We start from the raw sequence: 11,583 nt of genomic DNA on the forward strand, positions 1-11,583 counted from the left end.
GTAAAGAGACTGACTTCCCTGCAATTCAGTCCAGCACTATTGTTTGAGCAAAAGAGTGTATGTGTTGGTTTTCTACATGGTATCAGGCATTGGCCTTAAAACACAGTGCTTTGTCCACATGGTAGTTTTGTAAGTGCTGGATTTCACAATAATGAACCAGTTTGATCTAATGTATATGCTTTAGATCCATCTAAAGAGGATATAAATCCATATCACATTCAATAATGGTAGGTAATAAGAAATTGATTCATTATTAAGAAACTTGTATAATTTGCAACCACTTCTAAAAATTGGTTACTTATTACTTATTCTGCAATTTTTTGTTTTAAAATAGTACTGTTATTTTCATATTGTATTATTCTTCCATTGATATTACATTTCAAATTTTCCTTTATTATGGTAGCAAATGGGAAAAAAAATTTTGCCCTAGAGGTTACTACTAGTGAAAATTATTGAATAAGTTTAGGATACATTAATGGATAACGCACCATCAGTTGGTTTGTACAACTTGTTTGGTACATATCCCTTACTGTTTCAGGCTGGCATAATTGGGGTAGTAGGCACGCCTCTGACAAAAATCTGTATATGGTAATTTCACAGACAAATTTGTAATTTGCGTAAACATGATGTCTCAACTTAAACAGCTTTACTTATGTTCTTGATGATGTCATGACTTTCTTTTATACATTAGAATACCGAAAGACAGATCTTTATTTATTTACTTATTTATTTATTGTTTTATCTATTTATTTATTTATTTATTTTGGAGGAGGAGCCAATGTAATGGCTAGTCTTTATTGGAAAGAAGAAACTGTACCCCACATTTTGAGTGAGTTAGTGCAGGGGGTCAGCGGGCCAGCTGGTGGGGCACCAGCTTGTAATGGGTTTCACAGCTAGGGCATTGCTGGGCCTGGCCTTTGTGCGGTCAGAACCAGATAACAGCACAGTTGTCCTCTTCAAGGATGTAGCCCACTATCCGCTTGTTGGTGATGGAGGGGACTAAATTAGGATCTTCCTTGGTACCTGAGGCTGCCTTTGGGGCAAACATTTTATGGGTCTGGTCTCTTGCATGCGGCCAGCATGACCTCCCTCTCCAGCCCAGTCACCTGCTCATCACCAGTAGGAATACCACCTCCAGATGCCATAGACCGCACTGTGGCGACTCCATTGGGAACCCAGGCCCCTAGGGCCTGCGTACTCAGCGCTGCAACTCCGCAGAATAACCTTGAAGCCATCGTGCCTAAAACAGATCTTGAATTGTCTGAAATCACAGAAGAAGGGTAGTTGATTCTTTGTCATTGAGGCTAGGTCATTCAGCTCATCTGGAAATTCTAAAAAGCTTTCTTAGGTTAGTATGAAGTTCGGAAAACCTAGTGAGAATATATAATAGTTCTAGGAAATGAGAATAGAAAACTTTTAAGAGATTATTCTAGGACTGCTCCTACAGCACAGTTTTCCTTGAATGGATCTTATGAGCTATCCAGGTAAATCAAGCCAAAGCTTTGGGTAATTGCTAGCATATCTGAAATGCTGCTTTCATTTGGTACTCAAGTGGCAACTTTTTTTATAGTTTATAACCTGTTTTCTATTTATCCCTATTAAAAAACAAACAAAACAGGAACTATTTCCTTAGTAGCTTTTATGTCTTTGTTCTGTTAAATTTGCCTCTTATAATCTGCTGAAAGCTAGCACTTAAAACAGCGTTCATGGTTTGTGTGTAAAATTGATTGTTTTAAATTACATTTGACCTGAATTGGAGAGTTTGAAAGGTGGCACTCGGAAATGTGAGTCTAAAATTACTGTGTCCACATTAGTCTGGACTTTAAGTCTTAACTGTTCCTATGTTCTGTGTAAAAGCCAGCAATAACAAAAAAAACAACAAAACAACAAAAAAAGAAAAGTATCTTATATATGGTTGGAGGTGTGCAGCACGTAGTACTCTCCAGAACAACATAACATAGAACATTGCCCAAAATTCTCTTCATTTAATGTATATGCCTTTATCCCATATCTATTTATTTATATGAAACAGAATAAAATTCATATTAAATGGCTCAACCTTTCTGATATTTCTGTTATAAATGTAGAAAAAAACATATGAAAATATATTTTAATAGGGACGAAACAAAGCTTAATTTTTTCCCCTGCCAGTTCTAAGGGGGAAAAAAAAACAAAGGCAAAATCTTAACTACCACCTACATAGATTTCCTAAACTGTATTGCGATTCTTAACATATTCCATTTCTATCACAATAAATCCATTCTTGGTTAACTCCTCATTCTTTTAGCAATTAACACAATTTATCGGGTCATGAATATGCAACAAAAATAATCCTTGACAGATTTTTTTCCATCCTGGTTATGAAACCAGGTTTTATTTTTCCATATGGCATTCCAACTGCTGGCACGATTGTTTTATTTCACTTGGCATTGACTGCCCGATTACTGTCTTCCATTGCCTTTTCTTATCAGTGTGTGTCCAAATTAACCATTTTTGCCACTTAAAGCAGAATTATTCAATCATTACATTTTTAAAATAGCAAGGACTTTTGAGCAATCGAGTGAGTTTTAAGCAAAGAACTGAAATTAGGTGTAGGCTGCATGACAATCTGATTACATAAACGCAGTATGGAAGTACCATTCAACATTTAATGCCTAAAATGTATAAACCTTTTCTTATTGCTACAGCCTCTACCTTGCATTGTTAACATGGATAATAAAGTTGAATGTAAAGAACAGGAGAATTGCAAAAGGAGGTGTGAATTTGTTCCAGTACTGTTGAAAGTCAGCTCTGTAACCACTGGTAAGCCACATAGCCCTTCTCTGTCTCAGAGTACTTAGTGTGTGTGTGTGATACCTGCTCTGTGTACTTACAACAGAGTGATGTGAAGGAACTGAGGCAAACAGATGAAATGTTTCTGACTTCTCTGACATTTGGAACAGCAAAAACCAGAGATGCTGTAATGATTAGTCTGACATTTTTTGAATAATAACAGACCTCCATGGTGCTATTTCTTTACATTTAGTTTACAATTTGAATGAAAAAAAAATAGTACAACTTTAGGAAAAATATAACTTTTAGTCAAATTTGAATGTATTTAGAAGTTCAACTGTTCTAATTCCCTATTCAAGTGTATTAAAGTCAATGAGTTTGGGGAGAACTTTTGGTATCCTGGGGTGGCCAGACTTTTAAAAGTTCCATTTTGTTAAGCTTTTAAGATTATTTAATAGTCTTGGTAACAAGTGGCAAAATAATATGATATGAACAATATTTTGTAAAAATTTAACCAAAAATTAATGGTTGTCTAAAAGCTCCATATCAATGACAAAATATTGCCACAAAAGAAAAACGAGATAGATTTAAGAAAGAATATTATAAAGAAGACTATATAAACTGGAACATCCCTAGTAAAATAATTGTCTTTTGTAATGCCTCCTTGAAATGACTGGTGAAGGTACCCACACTTGTGCATAAAGAGCTTGGTACATGTAGATGGAATCTGCTCACTGAACCTTGTAGCCAGTGAAGATGTGCAAAGATTATGAAGAAGCTATGCACGTCAACAACACAACTAATTTTTTTAAATTTTTATTTTAAATTGGAGCATACTTGATTAAACATGTTGTGTTAGTTTCAGGTGTACCGCAATGTGATTCACTTATATATATACATGTATTTATTATTTCTCAAATTCTTTCCCCATTTAGGTTATTACAGAATATAAAGCAGGTTTTCCTGTGCTATACAGTAGGTTCTTTTTGGTTAACTAATATTAAATCCTAATGATAAACTACCCCTACGAGTCACTATCCCTCTGCAGTGTTGTAATATTCTACAGTTACTTAATATCTGACTTGCAAACAGCTAAGCATCCATGCTGTCACAGCATGCTATGAAACATGTGGTATTCAATGTGGCATCTGATGGTTTCAGGGAATGTACAGTCTTCCTAAGTGCTTTCAAATGTCAGATTTTGTTTAGACTTAATATGAGTTTTTAGTTGATTCTTGAAGCCACACCAACGTGTGCCCTCCTGAGTAAAGACTAAATTTCAAAGGGAGAAGAATAGAAAGGTTTATCCTTGAAATGAACAATTTGACAACTTTATCTCCTAAGAAAATGTGGCCATCATGAGTGGTCTCTTTTCCCCTTGTTATTGTCTTCTGCCCTGCTTGGATAACAAGTGCCTAGAAAGCAGTTAAGACCGAGAGAGTGACTGCTTATTTTCTGGTTAAACCCGCTGATGGGCTCTGGTTTCTAGAAACCAAACTGGAAGCAGTGTATTCTCATCTAATTTAAATATTTCCTTCATTCTCAAATGTACAGTTTCCACTAGCTGAGTCCTAAATTGTATTATTTCCTACCATGGTTTAGGCTGCTAATAATGATATAAAAAAATGAGAAAAAGGGGAAATAAGAGGAATATGTTAACTAGCTAATCAATTGATTCAAGATACAGTGCTTGAGCAAATTGACAAGGCCATTGTTTCCTGACATTTTGAATGTCTCTACCAAGTTTAAGAATTAGAGTCTTTTATTTATTTTTTAAAAGTAATCTATCTTGTTAGGACTTATCAGCTATCAAATATCCAAATAAAATTCAGTAAAGCAAATAAACCAACAAACTGTGCAATGATGTAATAAATCTTAAACACACAAACCCAATGTTATAATCTAGAGCAGTGCAATTTTACAATGTTAGAGCAACCATGTGTCTAGTTGAAGATTGTGAGAATGAAGTCTCCGGATGCATTTATGAGAGATGGTGAGGTGAGAGTTAATTGGAGCAAACTACAAGCGTGTCCATGTTTCATCTTAATTCATGAAACTACTTTGAAACTTCAGCATAGTTCCAATTAAGGGAGAAAAGACCCTATTATCCCTTGAAAACATGGATTACATTACAACACGTTTCCTACCAAAGGGGAAATTTTTTCATTACTTAACACTAAAGTGCTGAAACCATTAGTATACCCTTTTAGTCTTAAAGTAAACATGTGTATTATGAGCATGTATCTCCCAGTGGAAATCACAAGTGGTGTCACATTGCACTGTGGATCCATTAGTAACATAATGGCATCCAACCACAGGTCTTGCTAATGGTTTAAATTGGAAATCAGGTTCTTTTTTTTTTTTTTAATTCAAAGTAGGAAGAAAGAAAGAAAGGAAGGAAGGAAGAAAGAAAGAAAGAAAGAAAGGAAGGAAGAAAGAAAGAAAGAAAGAAAGAAAGAAAGAAAGAAAGAAAGAAAGAAAGAAAGAAAGAAAGAAAGGAAGGAAGAAAGAGAAAGGAAGAAAGAAAGAAAGAAAAAGAAAGAGGGAGGGGAGGGCGGAGGGAGTAGGAAAGAAAGTGTCTCTTGCTATTTTTAAGTACAAAGTCAGCTTAAAAATGTGTTTCTGCTGAATATTTCAGATGTGACACTTCAAGAAAAAAAAAAAAGAATGAAACAGAAGATCCAGTACTTTTGAAAAATTATGCAAGAATTAATAAAGGGCATGGCCCATGTAAACTCATTGAACAAGATGTTTTTCTCATGAGACGAAGGAGAACTGTAACATTTTAAAATTGGGAGATGTGACCTAATTTGGGATAAATATCTCAGGACACACTAAAGCTTGTTTGCATAAATCATGTACAAAAAAAAGCTAATTGGCTCCTCAGTGTGACTTACAATATCATTCTTCTGGCAATATTGCTTTAATTACTAGAAAGAAAAGGGGAGTAGAAAATTTATAGTCATGAAAGAGATGAACAATTCCATTACTGGAAAAATAGAAAAAAATTCTACGGTCAGGTTTCAAGTATTGAAATAACTTGTATTATGAATTCTCTCTGTTTTTTCTTACTGTGTTTTGGGAAGACATGAAAAATAAGTAAGAGGACAATTGATTAAAATGTATCACACTATAAGCAAGGCACTGATCTCTCTGACTGCTAATATGGCAGTCAGGATACTTAAAAGGGAAATTGTTGGGGAGATAGCTGGCTTACGGATGTTTTTTAATATAGAAGCCAGAGTTTTTCCAAGAAACTTAGCTGCATTCTTCGTTACTGATAGTGTCCTGAGGCCACCAGGCTCCAGTAAATCTCTCTCTATTTTTTTTATAGAGCCTTGCTGAGAATAGTAATTCTGATCATTATTTTTTTAGGAAAATATAGGCATATGTTCACTCATTCTGCCATGTTGCACTTAAGTGATTAAAAATTCATGTTCCAAGTAAGAAGCTGTTAAGGAGCTAATTATTTATTCTGTTTACAAGATATGCCCCAACTGGTTAGGGAAAATGGATGCTGGAGGCTGAAGAAAGCATTAAATATATTTAGGGTGAGAAGGCCAACCTGTCTCCTGGTGGGTATATTACCAAGTGGTACAAATTGAAAGAGTGCCTTAAGCAAACAAACCACTCATTAAATAAATGGAGTATTCATTTTAGGAAGATCTGGAGTATCTTTTACCTCTTTATAATTCCACACACAGAATCTATTAGAAATCCATTGTCAGAGAAATTCAATTCATTGTATACCCCAAACTAGCTTGTTGGATGGAACATTTTACAATTGAATACATATCATAGAAATGAGTTTTTCAAAAAAGAATCAGGAAGAAAAAAGAAGTGGACTTAAGATGGGATAAATATTATATTTAAAAGATTATAAATGAAAAATATGCACACTAAACTGTTAAAGAATATATTTAGAATAAAATTGCAAATGGTCACTAAAAACTACTAATGAAAGCCATTTTTATAAATCCCTCAAAATTAGTAATATGGTTACTTGATGAAAGCCTTATGAAGGAATAAATTTTATATTCTGTAAAATTAATTCAGTAACACTGTCCATTGTCATATTATTCTTATGATTTGCATACAGGATATACAAGATGTGGAAATAATGGTAATAAAGTGTGCTGTGGAGTACACATTAAGATGTTGTGGAAAGTCTGTCACTGGCCCTTACAGAAAGCCTGCTCTGAAGAGAGAAGTGCATGAATGAAAATACGAGCTTGAAAAGGTGACTGCAAAATCTGGAAACACTTAAATGATCATTTTATGAGCTTTCAATCTTTCTTGAAACTTCAGTTAGAATGTTGTATGTCACAGGACTAAGATTTGTGCACCAATAGTGTTAGATATTTCTAAATAAATATATGATTAAATGTTTAATGAGAATATTTAAGGAATAGGTCATTCTCATTAATTAAATAAACCTAGCTAATAAACCACACATAATTAACAATTTTTATAGAGTTTCATGTAATAAAATATACTTACATAAACCATAATGATAATATCTAATCTTTATTATATTCTTGATAATTCAAGACATTGTTTCAGATCATAATTATGGGGATTTATTAGCATTACAACTACATTATTTTTTCCAGTCAAAGGAATAATACAGAATAGACTTTCATCACACTTGGTTTTCTTTTGGATCCTACAGTTTAAGCCTGCCACTTTTTGTTATTTCTGATAATATAACAAATGACATAATAAACCATAGATAAAGTTATGGCTTAAAAAAGTTGATCCAGGTTTTGTTACAAGTATCTCAGTATTCTAGTCATTGTGCAATTTATAGGTTTGTTATGATTTTTATTTCCTCAAAATGACCAGGTTAATACAACATAATATGCAAATGTATTAGTTAAAATTATAATTACTACTAATGTTCTGGGTATAATTTTTTTTTGCATCTTGTTTAACATTGCTCCATTTAGTTATTAGCTTTTCAGCACCGTGCAAACAACCATTTTATCCTTTGTCCTTACATGTTTAGAACTTGTGAAGCATTTATTATAACACTGATTGAATGGTTATCTCCCATTAATGTACATTTTATACTGCCATTTTTCAGTCCAGCCTACCTGTAAAACTAATGCCATTGCTGAAGTAATTACATGAGATGTGGATGGGTAACAAATAAAAATATCAAAATAATATTTCCATTTTTATAAAGCTTCATGCTATACTGATTTCACCTGTAATCATCTGGAACAGCAGTTTGACCTCAAGGTAAAATTCATCCCACCATCTGTTTTTGTAAGTAAAGTTTTATTGGAACATTGTTATTACAAAGGCCTCAAGCAACACTTAATGTGAAAGAACCTACAGGCAAAAAGCCTGGGAATATATAGCCATCTATTCAGGGGGATTTCATACACGCCAGATCTGGCAATCCCTGATGTAACTTGATCTTTCAAACTATATTTTTTGAATCTTTCTCAGTGGTTGCTGTAGGGATTAGAACATATATTTTAACATCATATTCTACATCAGATTTATCCTAATTTGATTCCAGTGAGGAATAGAAAATCCCCACTTTGTACTATTATTCATTTATATGTAAATATATTTGTATATACATACGCACACACACATATTCATGTTTATACACATATATCATATGCATGTGTATATACATTCTATACTTTCTTTGGGACATACTCATATAGAAATTATCTACATATACACACATATACATACATAATTATGTAAATATATATACATACATAATTTCTATATGAATATCCACTCATATCCACATACTTCCAGTGCCATATACTTTGGGACATAGTTATGTAGAAGGTATATATTTATATACATATGTATATATATACACATATATGTATATACATGAGCATTTCCCAAGTCACCTTGCACTGGAAGTGTGTGGATAGTGGAGGAGAAATAAGATTTAAAATTTACAGACAAATGAAGCAACTGACAAAGGATTAATCTCCAAGATTTACAAGCAGCACATGCAGCTCAATAACAAAAAAACAAACAACCCAATCCAAAAATGGGCAGAAGACCTAAATAGACATTTCTCCAAAGAAGATATACAGATTGCCAACAAACACATGAAAGAATGCTCAACATCATTAATCATCAGAGAAATGCAAATCAAAACTACAATGAGATATCATCTCACACCAGTCAGAATGGCCATCATCAAAAAATCTAGAAACAATAAATGCTGGAGAGGGTGTGGAGAAAAGCGAACCCTCTTGCACTGTTGTGGGAATGTAAATTGATACAGCCACTATGGAGAACAGTATGGAGGTTCCTTAAAAAACTAAAAATAGAACTACCATACGACCCAGCAATCCCACTACTGGGCATATACCCTGAGAAAACCATAATTCAAAAAGAGTCATGTACCAAAATGTTCATTGCAGCTCTATTTACAATAGCCAGGACATGGAAGCAACCTGAGTGTCCATCATTGGATGAATGGATAAAGAAGATGTGGCACATATATACAATGGAATATTACTCAGCCATAAAAGGAAATGAAATGGAGGTATTTGTAGTGAGGTGGATGGAGTTAGAGTCTGTCATACAGAGTGAAGTAAGTCAGAAAGAGAAAAACAAGTACAGTATGCTAACACATATATATGGAATCTAAGGAAAAAAAAAAAAGTCATGAAGAATCTAGTGGCAAGATGGGAATAAAGACACAGACCTACTAGAGAATGGACTTGAGGATATAGGGAGGGGGAGGGGTAAGATGTGACAGGGTGAGAGAGTGGCATGGCCATATATACACTACCAAATGTAAAATAGATAGCTAGTGGGAAGCAGCTGCATAGCACAGGGAGATCAGCTCGGTGCTTTGTGACCACCTAGAGGGGTGGGATAGGGAGGGTGGGAAGGAGGGAGACGCAAGAGGGAAGAGATATGGGAACATATGTATATGTATAACTGATTCACTTTGTTATAAAGCAGAAACTAACACACCATTGTAAAGCAATTATACTCCAATAAAGATGTTAAAAAAAAAAAAAAATTTACAGAACCTGTAGCTAGTCTATGGAAACTTCTCCAATATTTAGATAAGGTTATAAGTGAAACATTTTGGTTCTCACAATAGTCTAGTCAAAATGGAAGTTCTTTCTGGTTAGAAATATACCTGTTTATGCAGCATATATAATTATAAATGCTTGATACATCATTTTATCAGTAGCAAATAATGCATTTTATTAATAGTGAATAATAATGCCACAGGAAAGATTGATTTATATTTTCCTTTTCATTTTACAAAATTTTCAATTTAAACTTTAAATTATACTTTGTACAATTACAATTTATAATTACAAAGTTATTGTCAAGTAAAGAAGAAATCAAAGAACACAAATTCAAAGTATAGGGGGCACTGACACTTAGAGAACGAACTAATGGTTACTAGGGGGGAAGGGTGGCAGGGAGAGATAGATTGGAAGTTTGGGACTGACATGTACACACTGCTGTATTTAAAATGGGTAACCAACAAGGACGTGCTGTATAGCACAGGGAACTCTGCTCAATACTTTGTAATAACTAGGAAAAGAATTTGAAAAAGAATGGAAACATATATATGTATAACTGAATCACATTGCTGTACACCTGAAAATAACCCAACATTGTTAATCAAGTATACTCCAATATAAAATGAAAATTAAAAAAAATAAAATAAAATAAACACAGTTTGGAAACCACTGCCCTAAAAAAAAAGTGTAGGGGGAAAGTGTTATAAAATATGCCAGGAATTTAAGTATTATGTAATTTTTCTGGATTTTGAGCTGTTCGTTGCATTTTCAGATTATTGGTAAAAAGGAAAGATGCCACCTTTATAAGGCTGACAGAGTAGACAAATACCTGCATGGGGAGAATAGTTATTAATCCATACATCATGTAAAATAGTATTTCTCTTACTTGGGTACTCCAGTTACCAAAATTGAACAATTTTACATTCACTCTTTTGGGTGAACCCTTTTCCTGTAGTTTTCTTTAAATAGCAAATTTGATATCATATGATATTGCTTATATGTGGAATCTTAAAAAAAAAAAAGGGTACAGATGAACTTATTTACAAAACAGAATTAGAGTCATGGATGTAGAAAACAAATTTAGGGTTACCAGGGATGGAGGTGGGGAGGGATAAATTGGGAGATTGGGACTGACATATACACAGTATATATAAAATAGAAAACTAATAAGAACCTGCTGTATAGCCCAGGGAACTCTACTCAATACTCTGTAACAGCCTATATGGGAAAAGAATCTAAAAAAAAAGAATAGATATATGCATATGTATAACTGATTCACTTTGCTGTACTTCTGAAACTAACACAACATTGTAAATCAACTACACTCCAATACAAATTAAAAAAAAAAATGAATGAATAAATAAATAACAAATTTGCCTGGAATAAATGAAAAAATATCATTTATAACTAGGTGTGAATTATCAGAGCATTTGTTTTATTTATTAATTTTTAAAAATTTGTTCCTTATGGCAGATAAAAGAATAGGGCAACTTGTGATCAGTAAGGGAGAAAGGAATTGTTAGGAAATAGCAAAGAAAGAAAGAAAGAAAGAAAAGATTAAGAGGAAGTATTGACAAAGACAAATTTACCAGCAATAATTGTGCCTAACTTCATCCTTCAGCTTTCGAATGCTGAGAGCTGTCCACAATATTTAAGTTTGTTGCCTGGTGAATGGAAAAGATTTACTTGTTCTATGCAAAATAATAATATACCTTGTATATTCTTAGAGTCATTTCTCGGGAAGTCAAACACATGGGCATTAGTAAAAAGT

At 33.5% G+C, this 11,583-nt stretch overlaps 1 pseudogene; it reads right to left on the minus strand.

Moving 5' to 3' along the window:
- Window positions 1-847: 847 nt before the first annotated feature.
- LOC133091800 (cytochrome c oxidase subunit 5B, mitochondrial-like) lies at window positions 848-1,235 on the minus strand (annotated as a pseudogene).
- Between the last annotated feature and the right edge of the window lie 10,348 nt (window positions 1,236-11,583).

Source organism: Eubalaena glacialis, chromosome 5 (genome assembly GCF_028564815.1).
Source record: "Eubalaena glacialis isolate mEubGla1 chromosome 5, mEubGla1.1.hap2.+ XY, whole genome shotgun sequence".
Classification (NCBI taxonomy): domain Eukaryota; kingdom Metazoa; phylum Chordata; class Mammalia; order Artiodactyla; family Balaenidae; genus Eubalaena; species Eubalaena glacialis.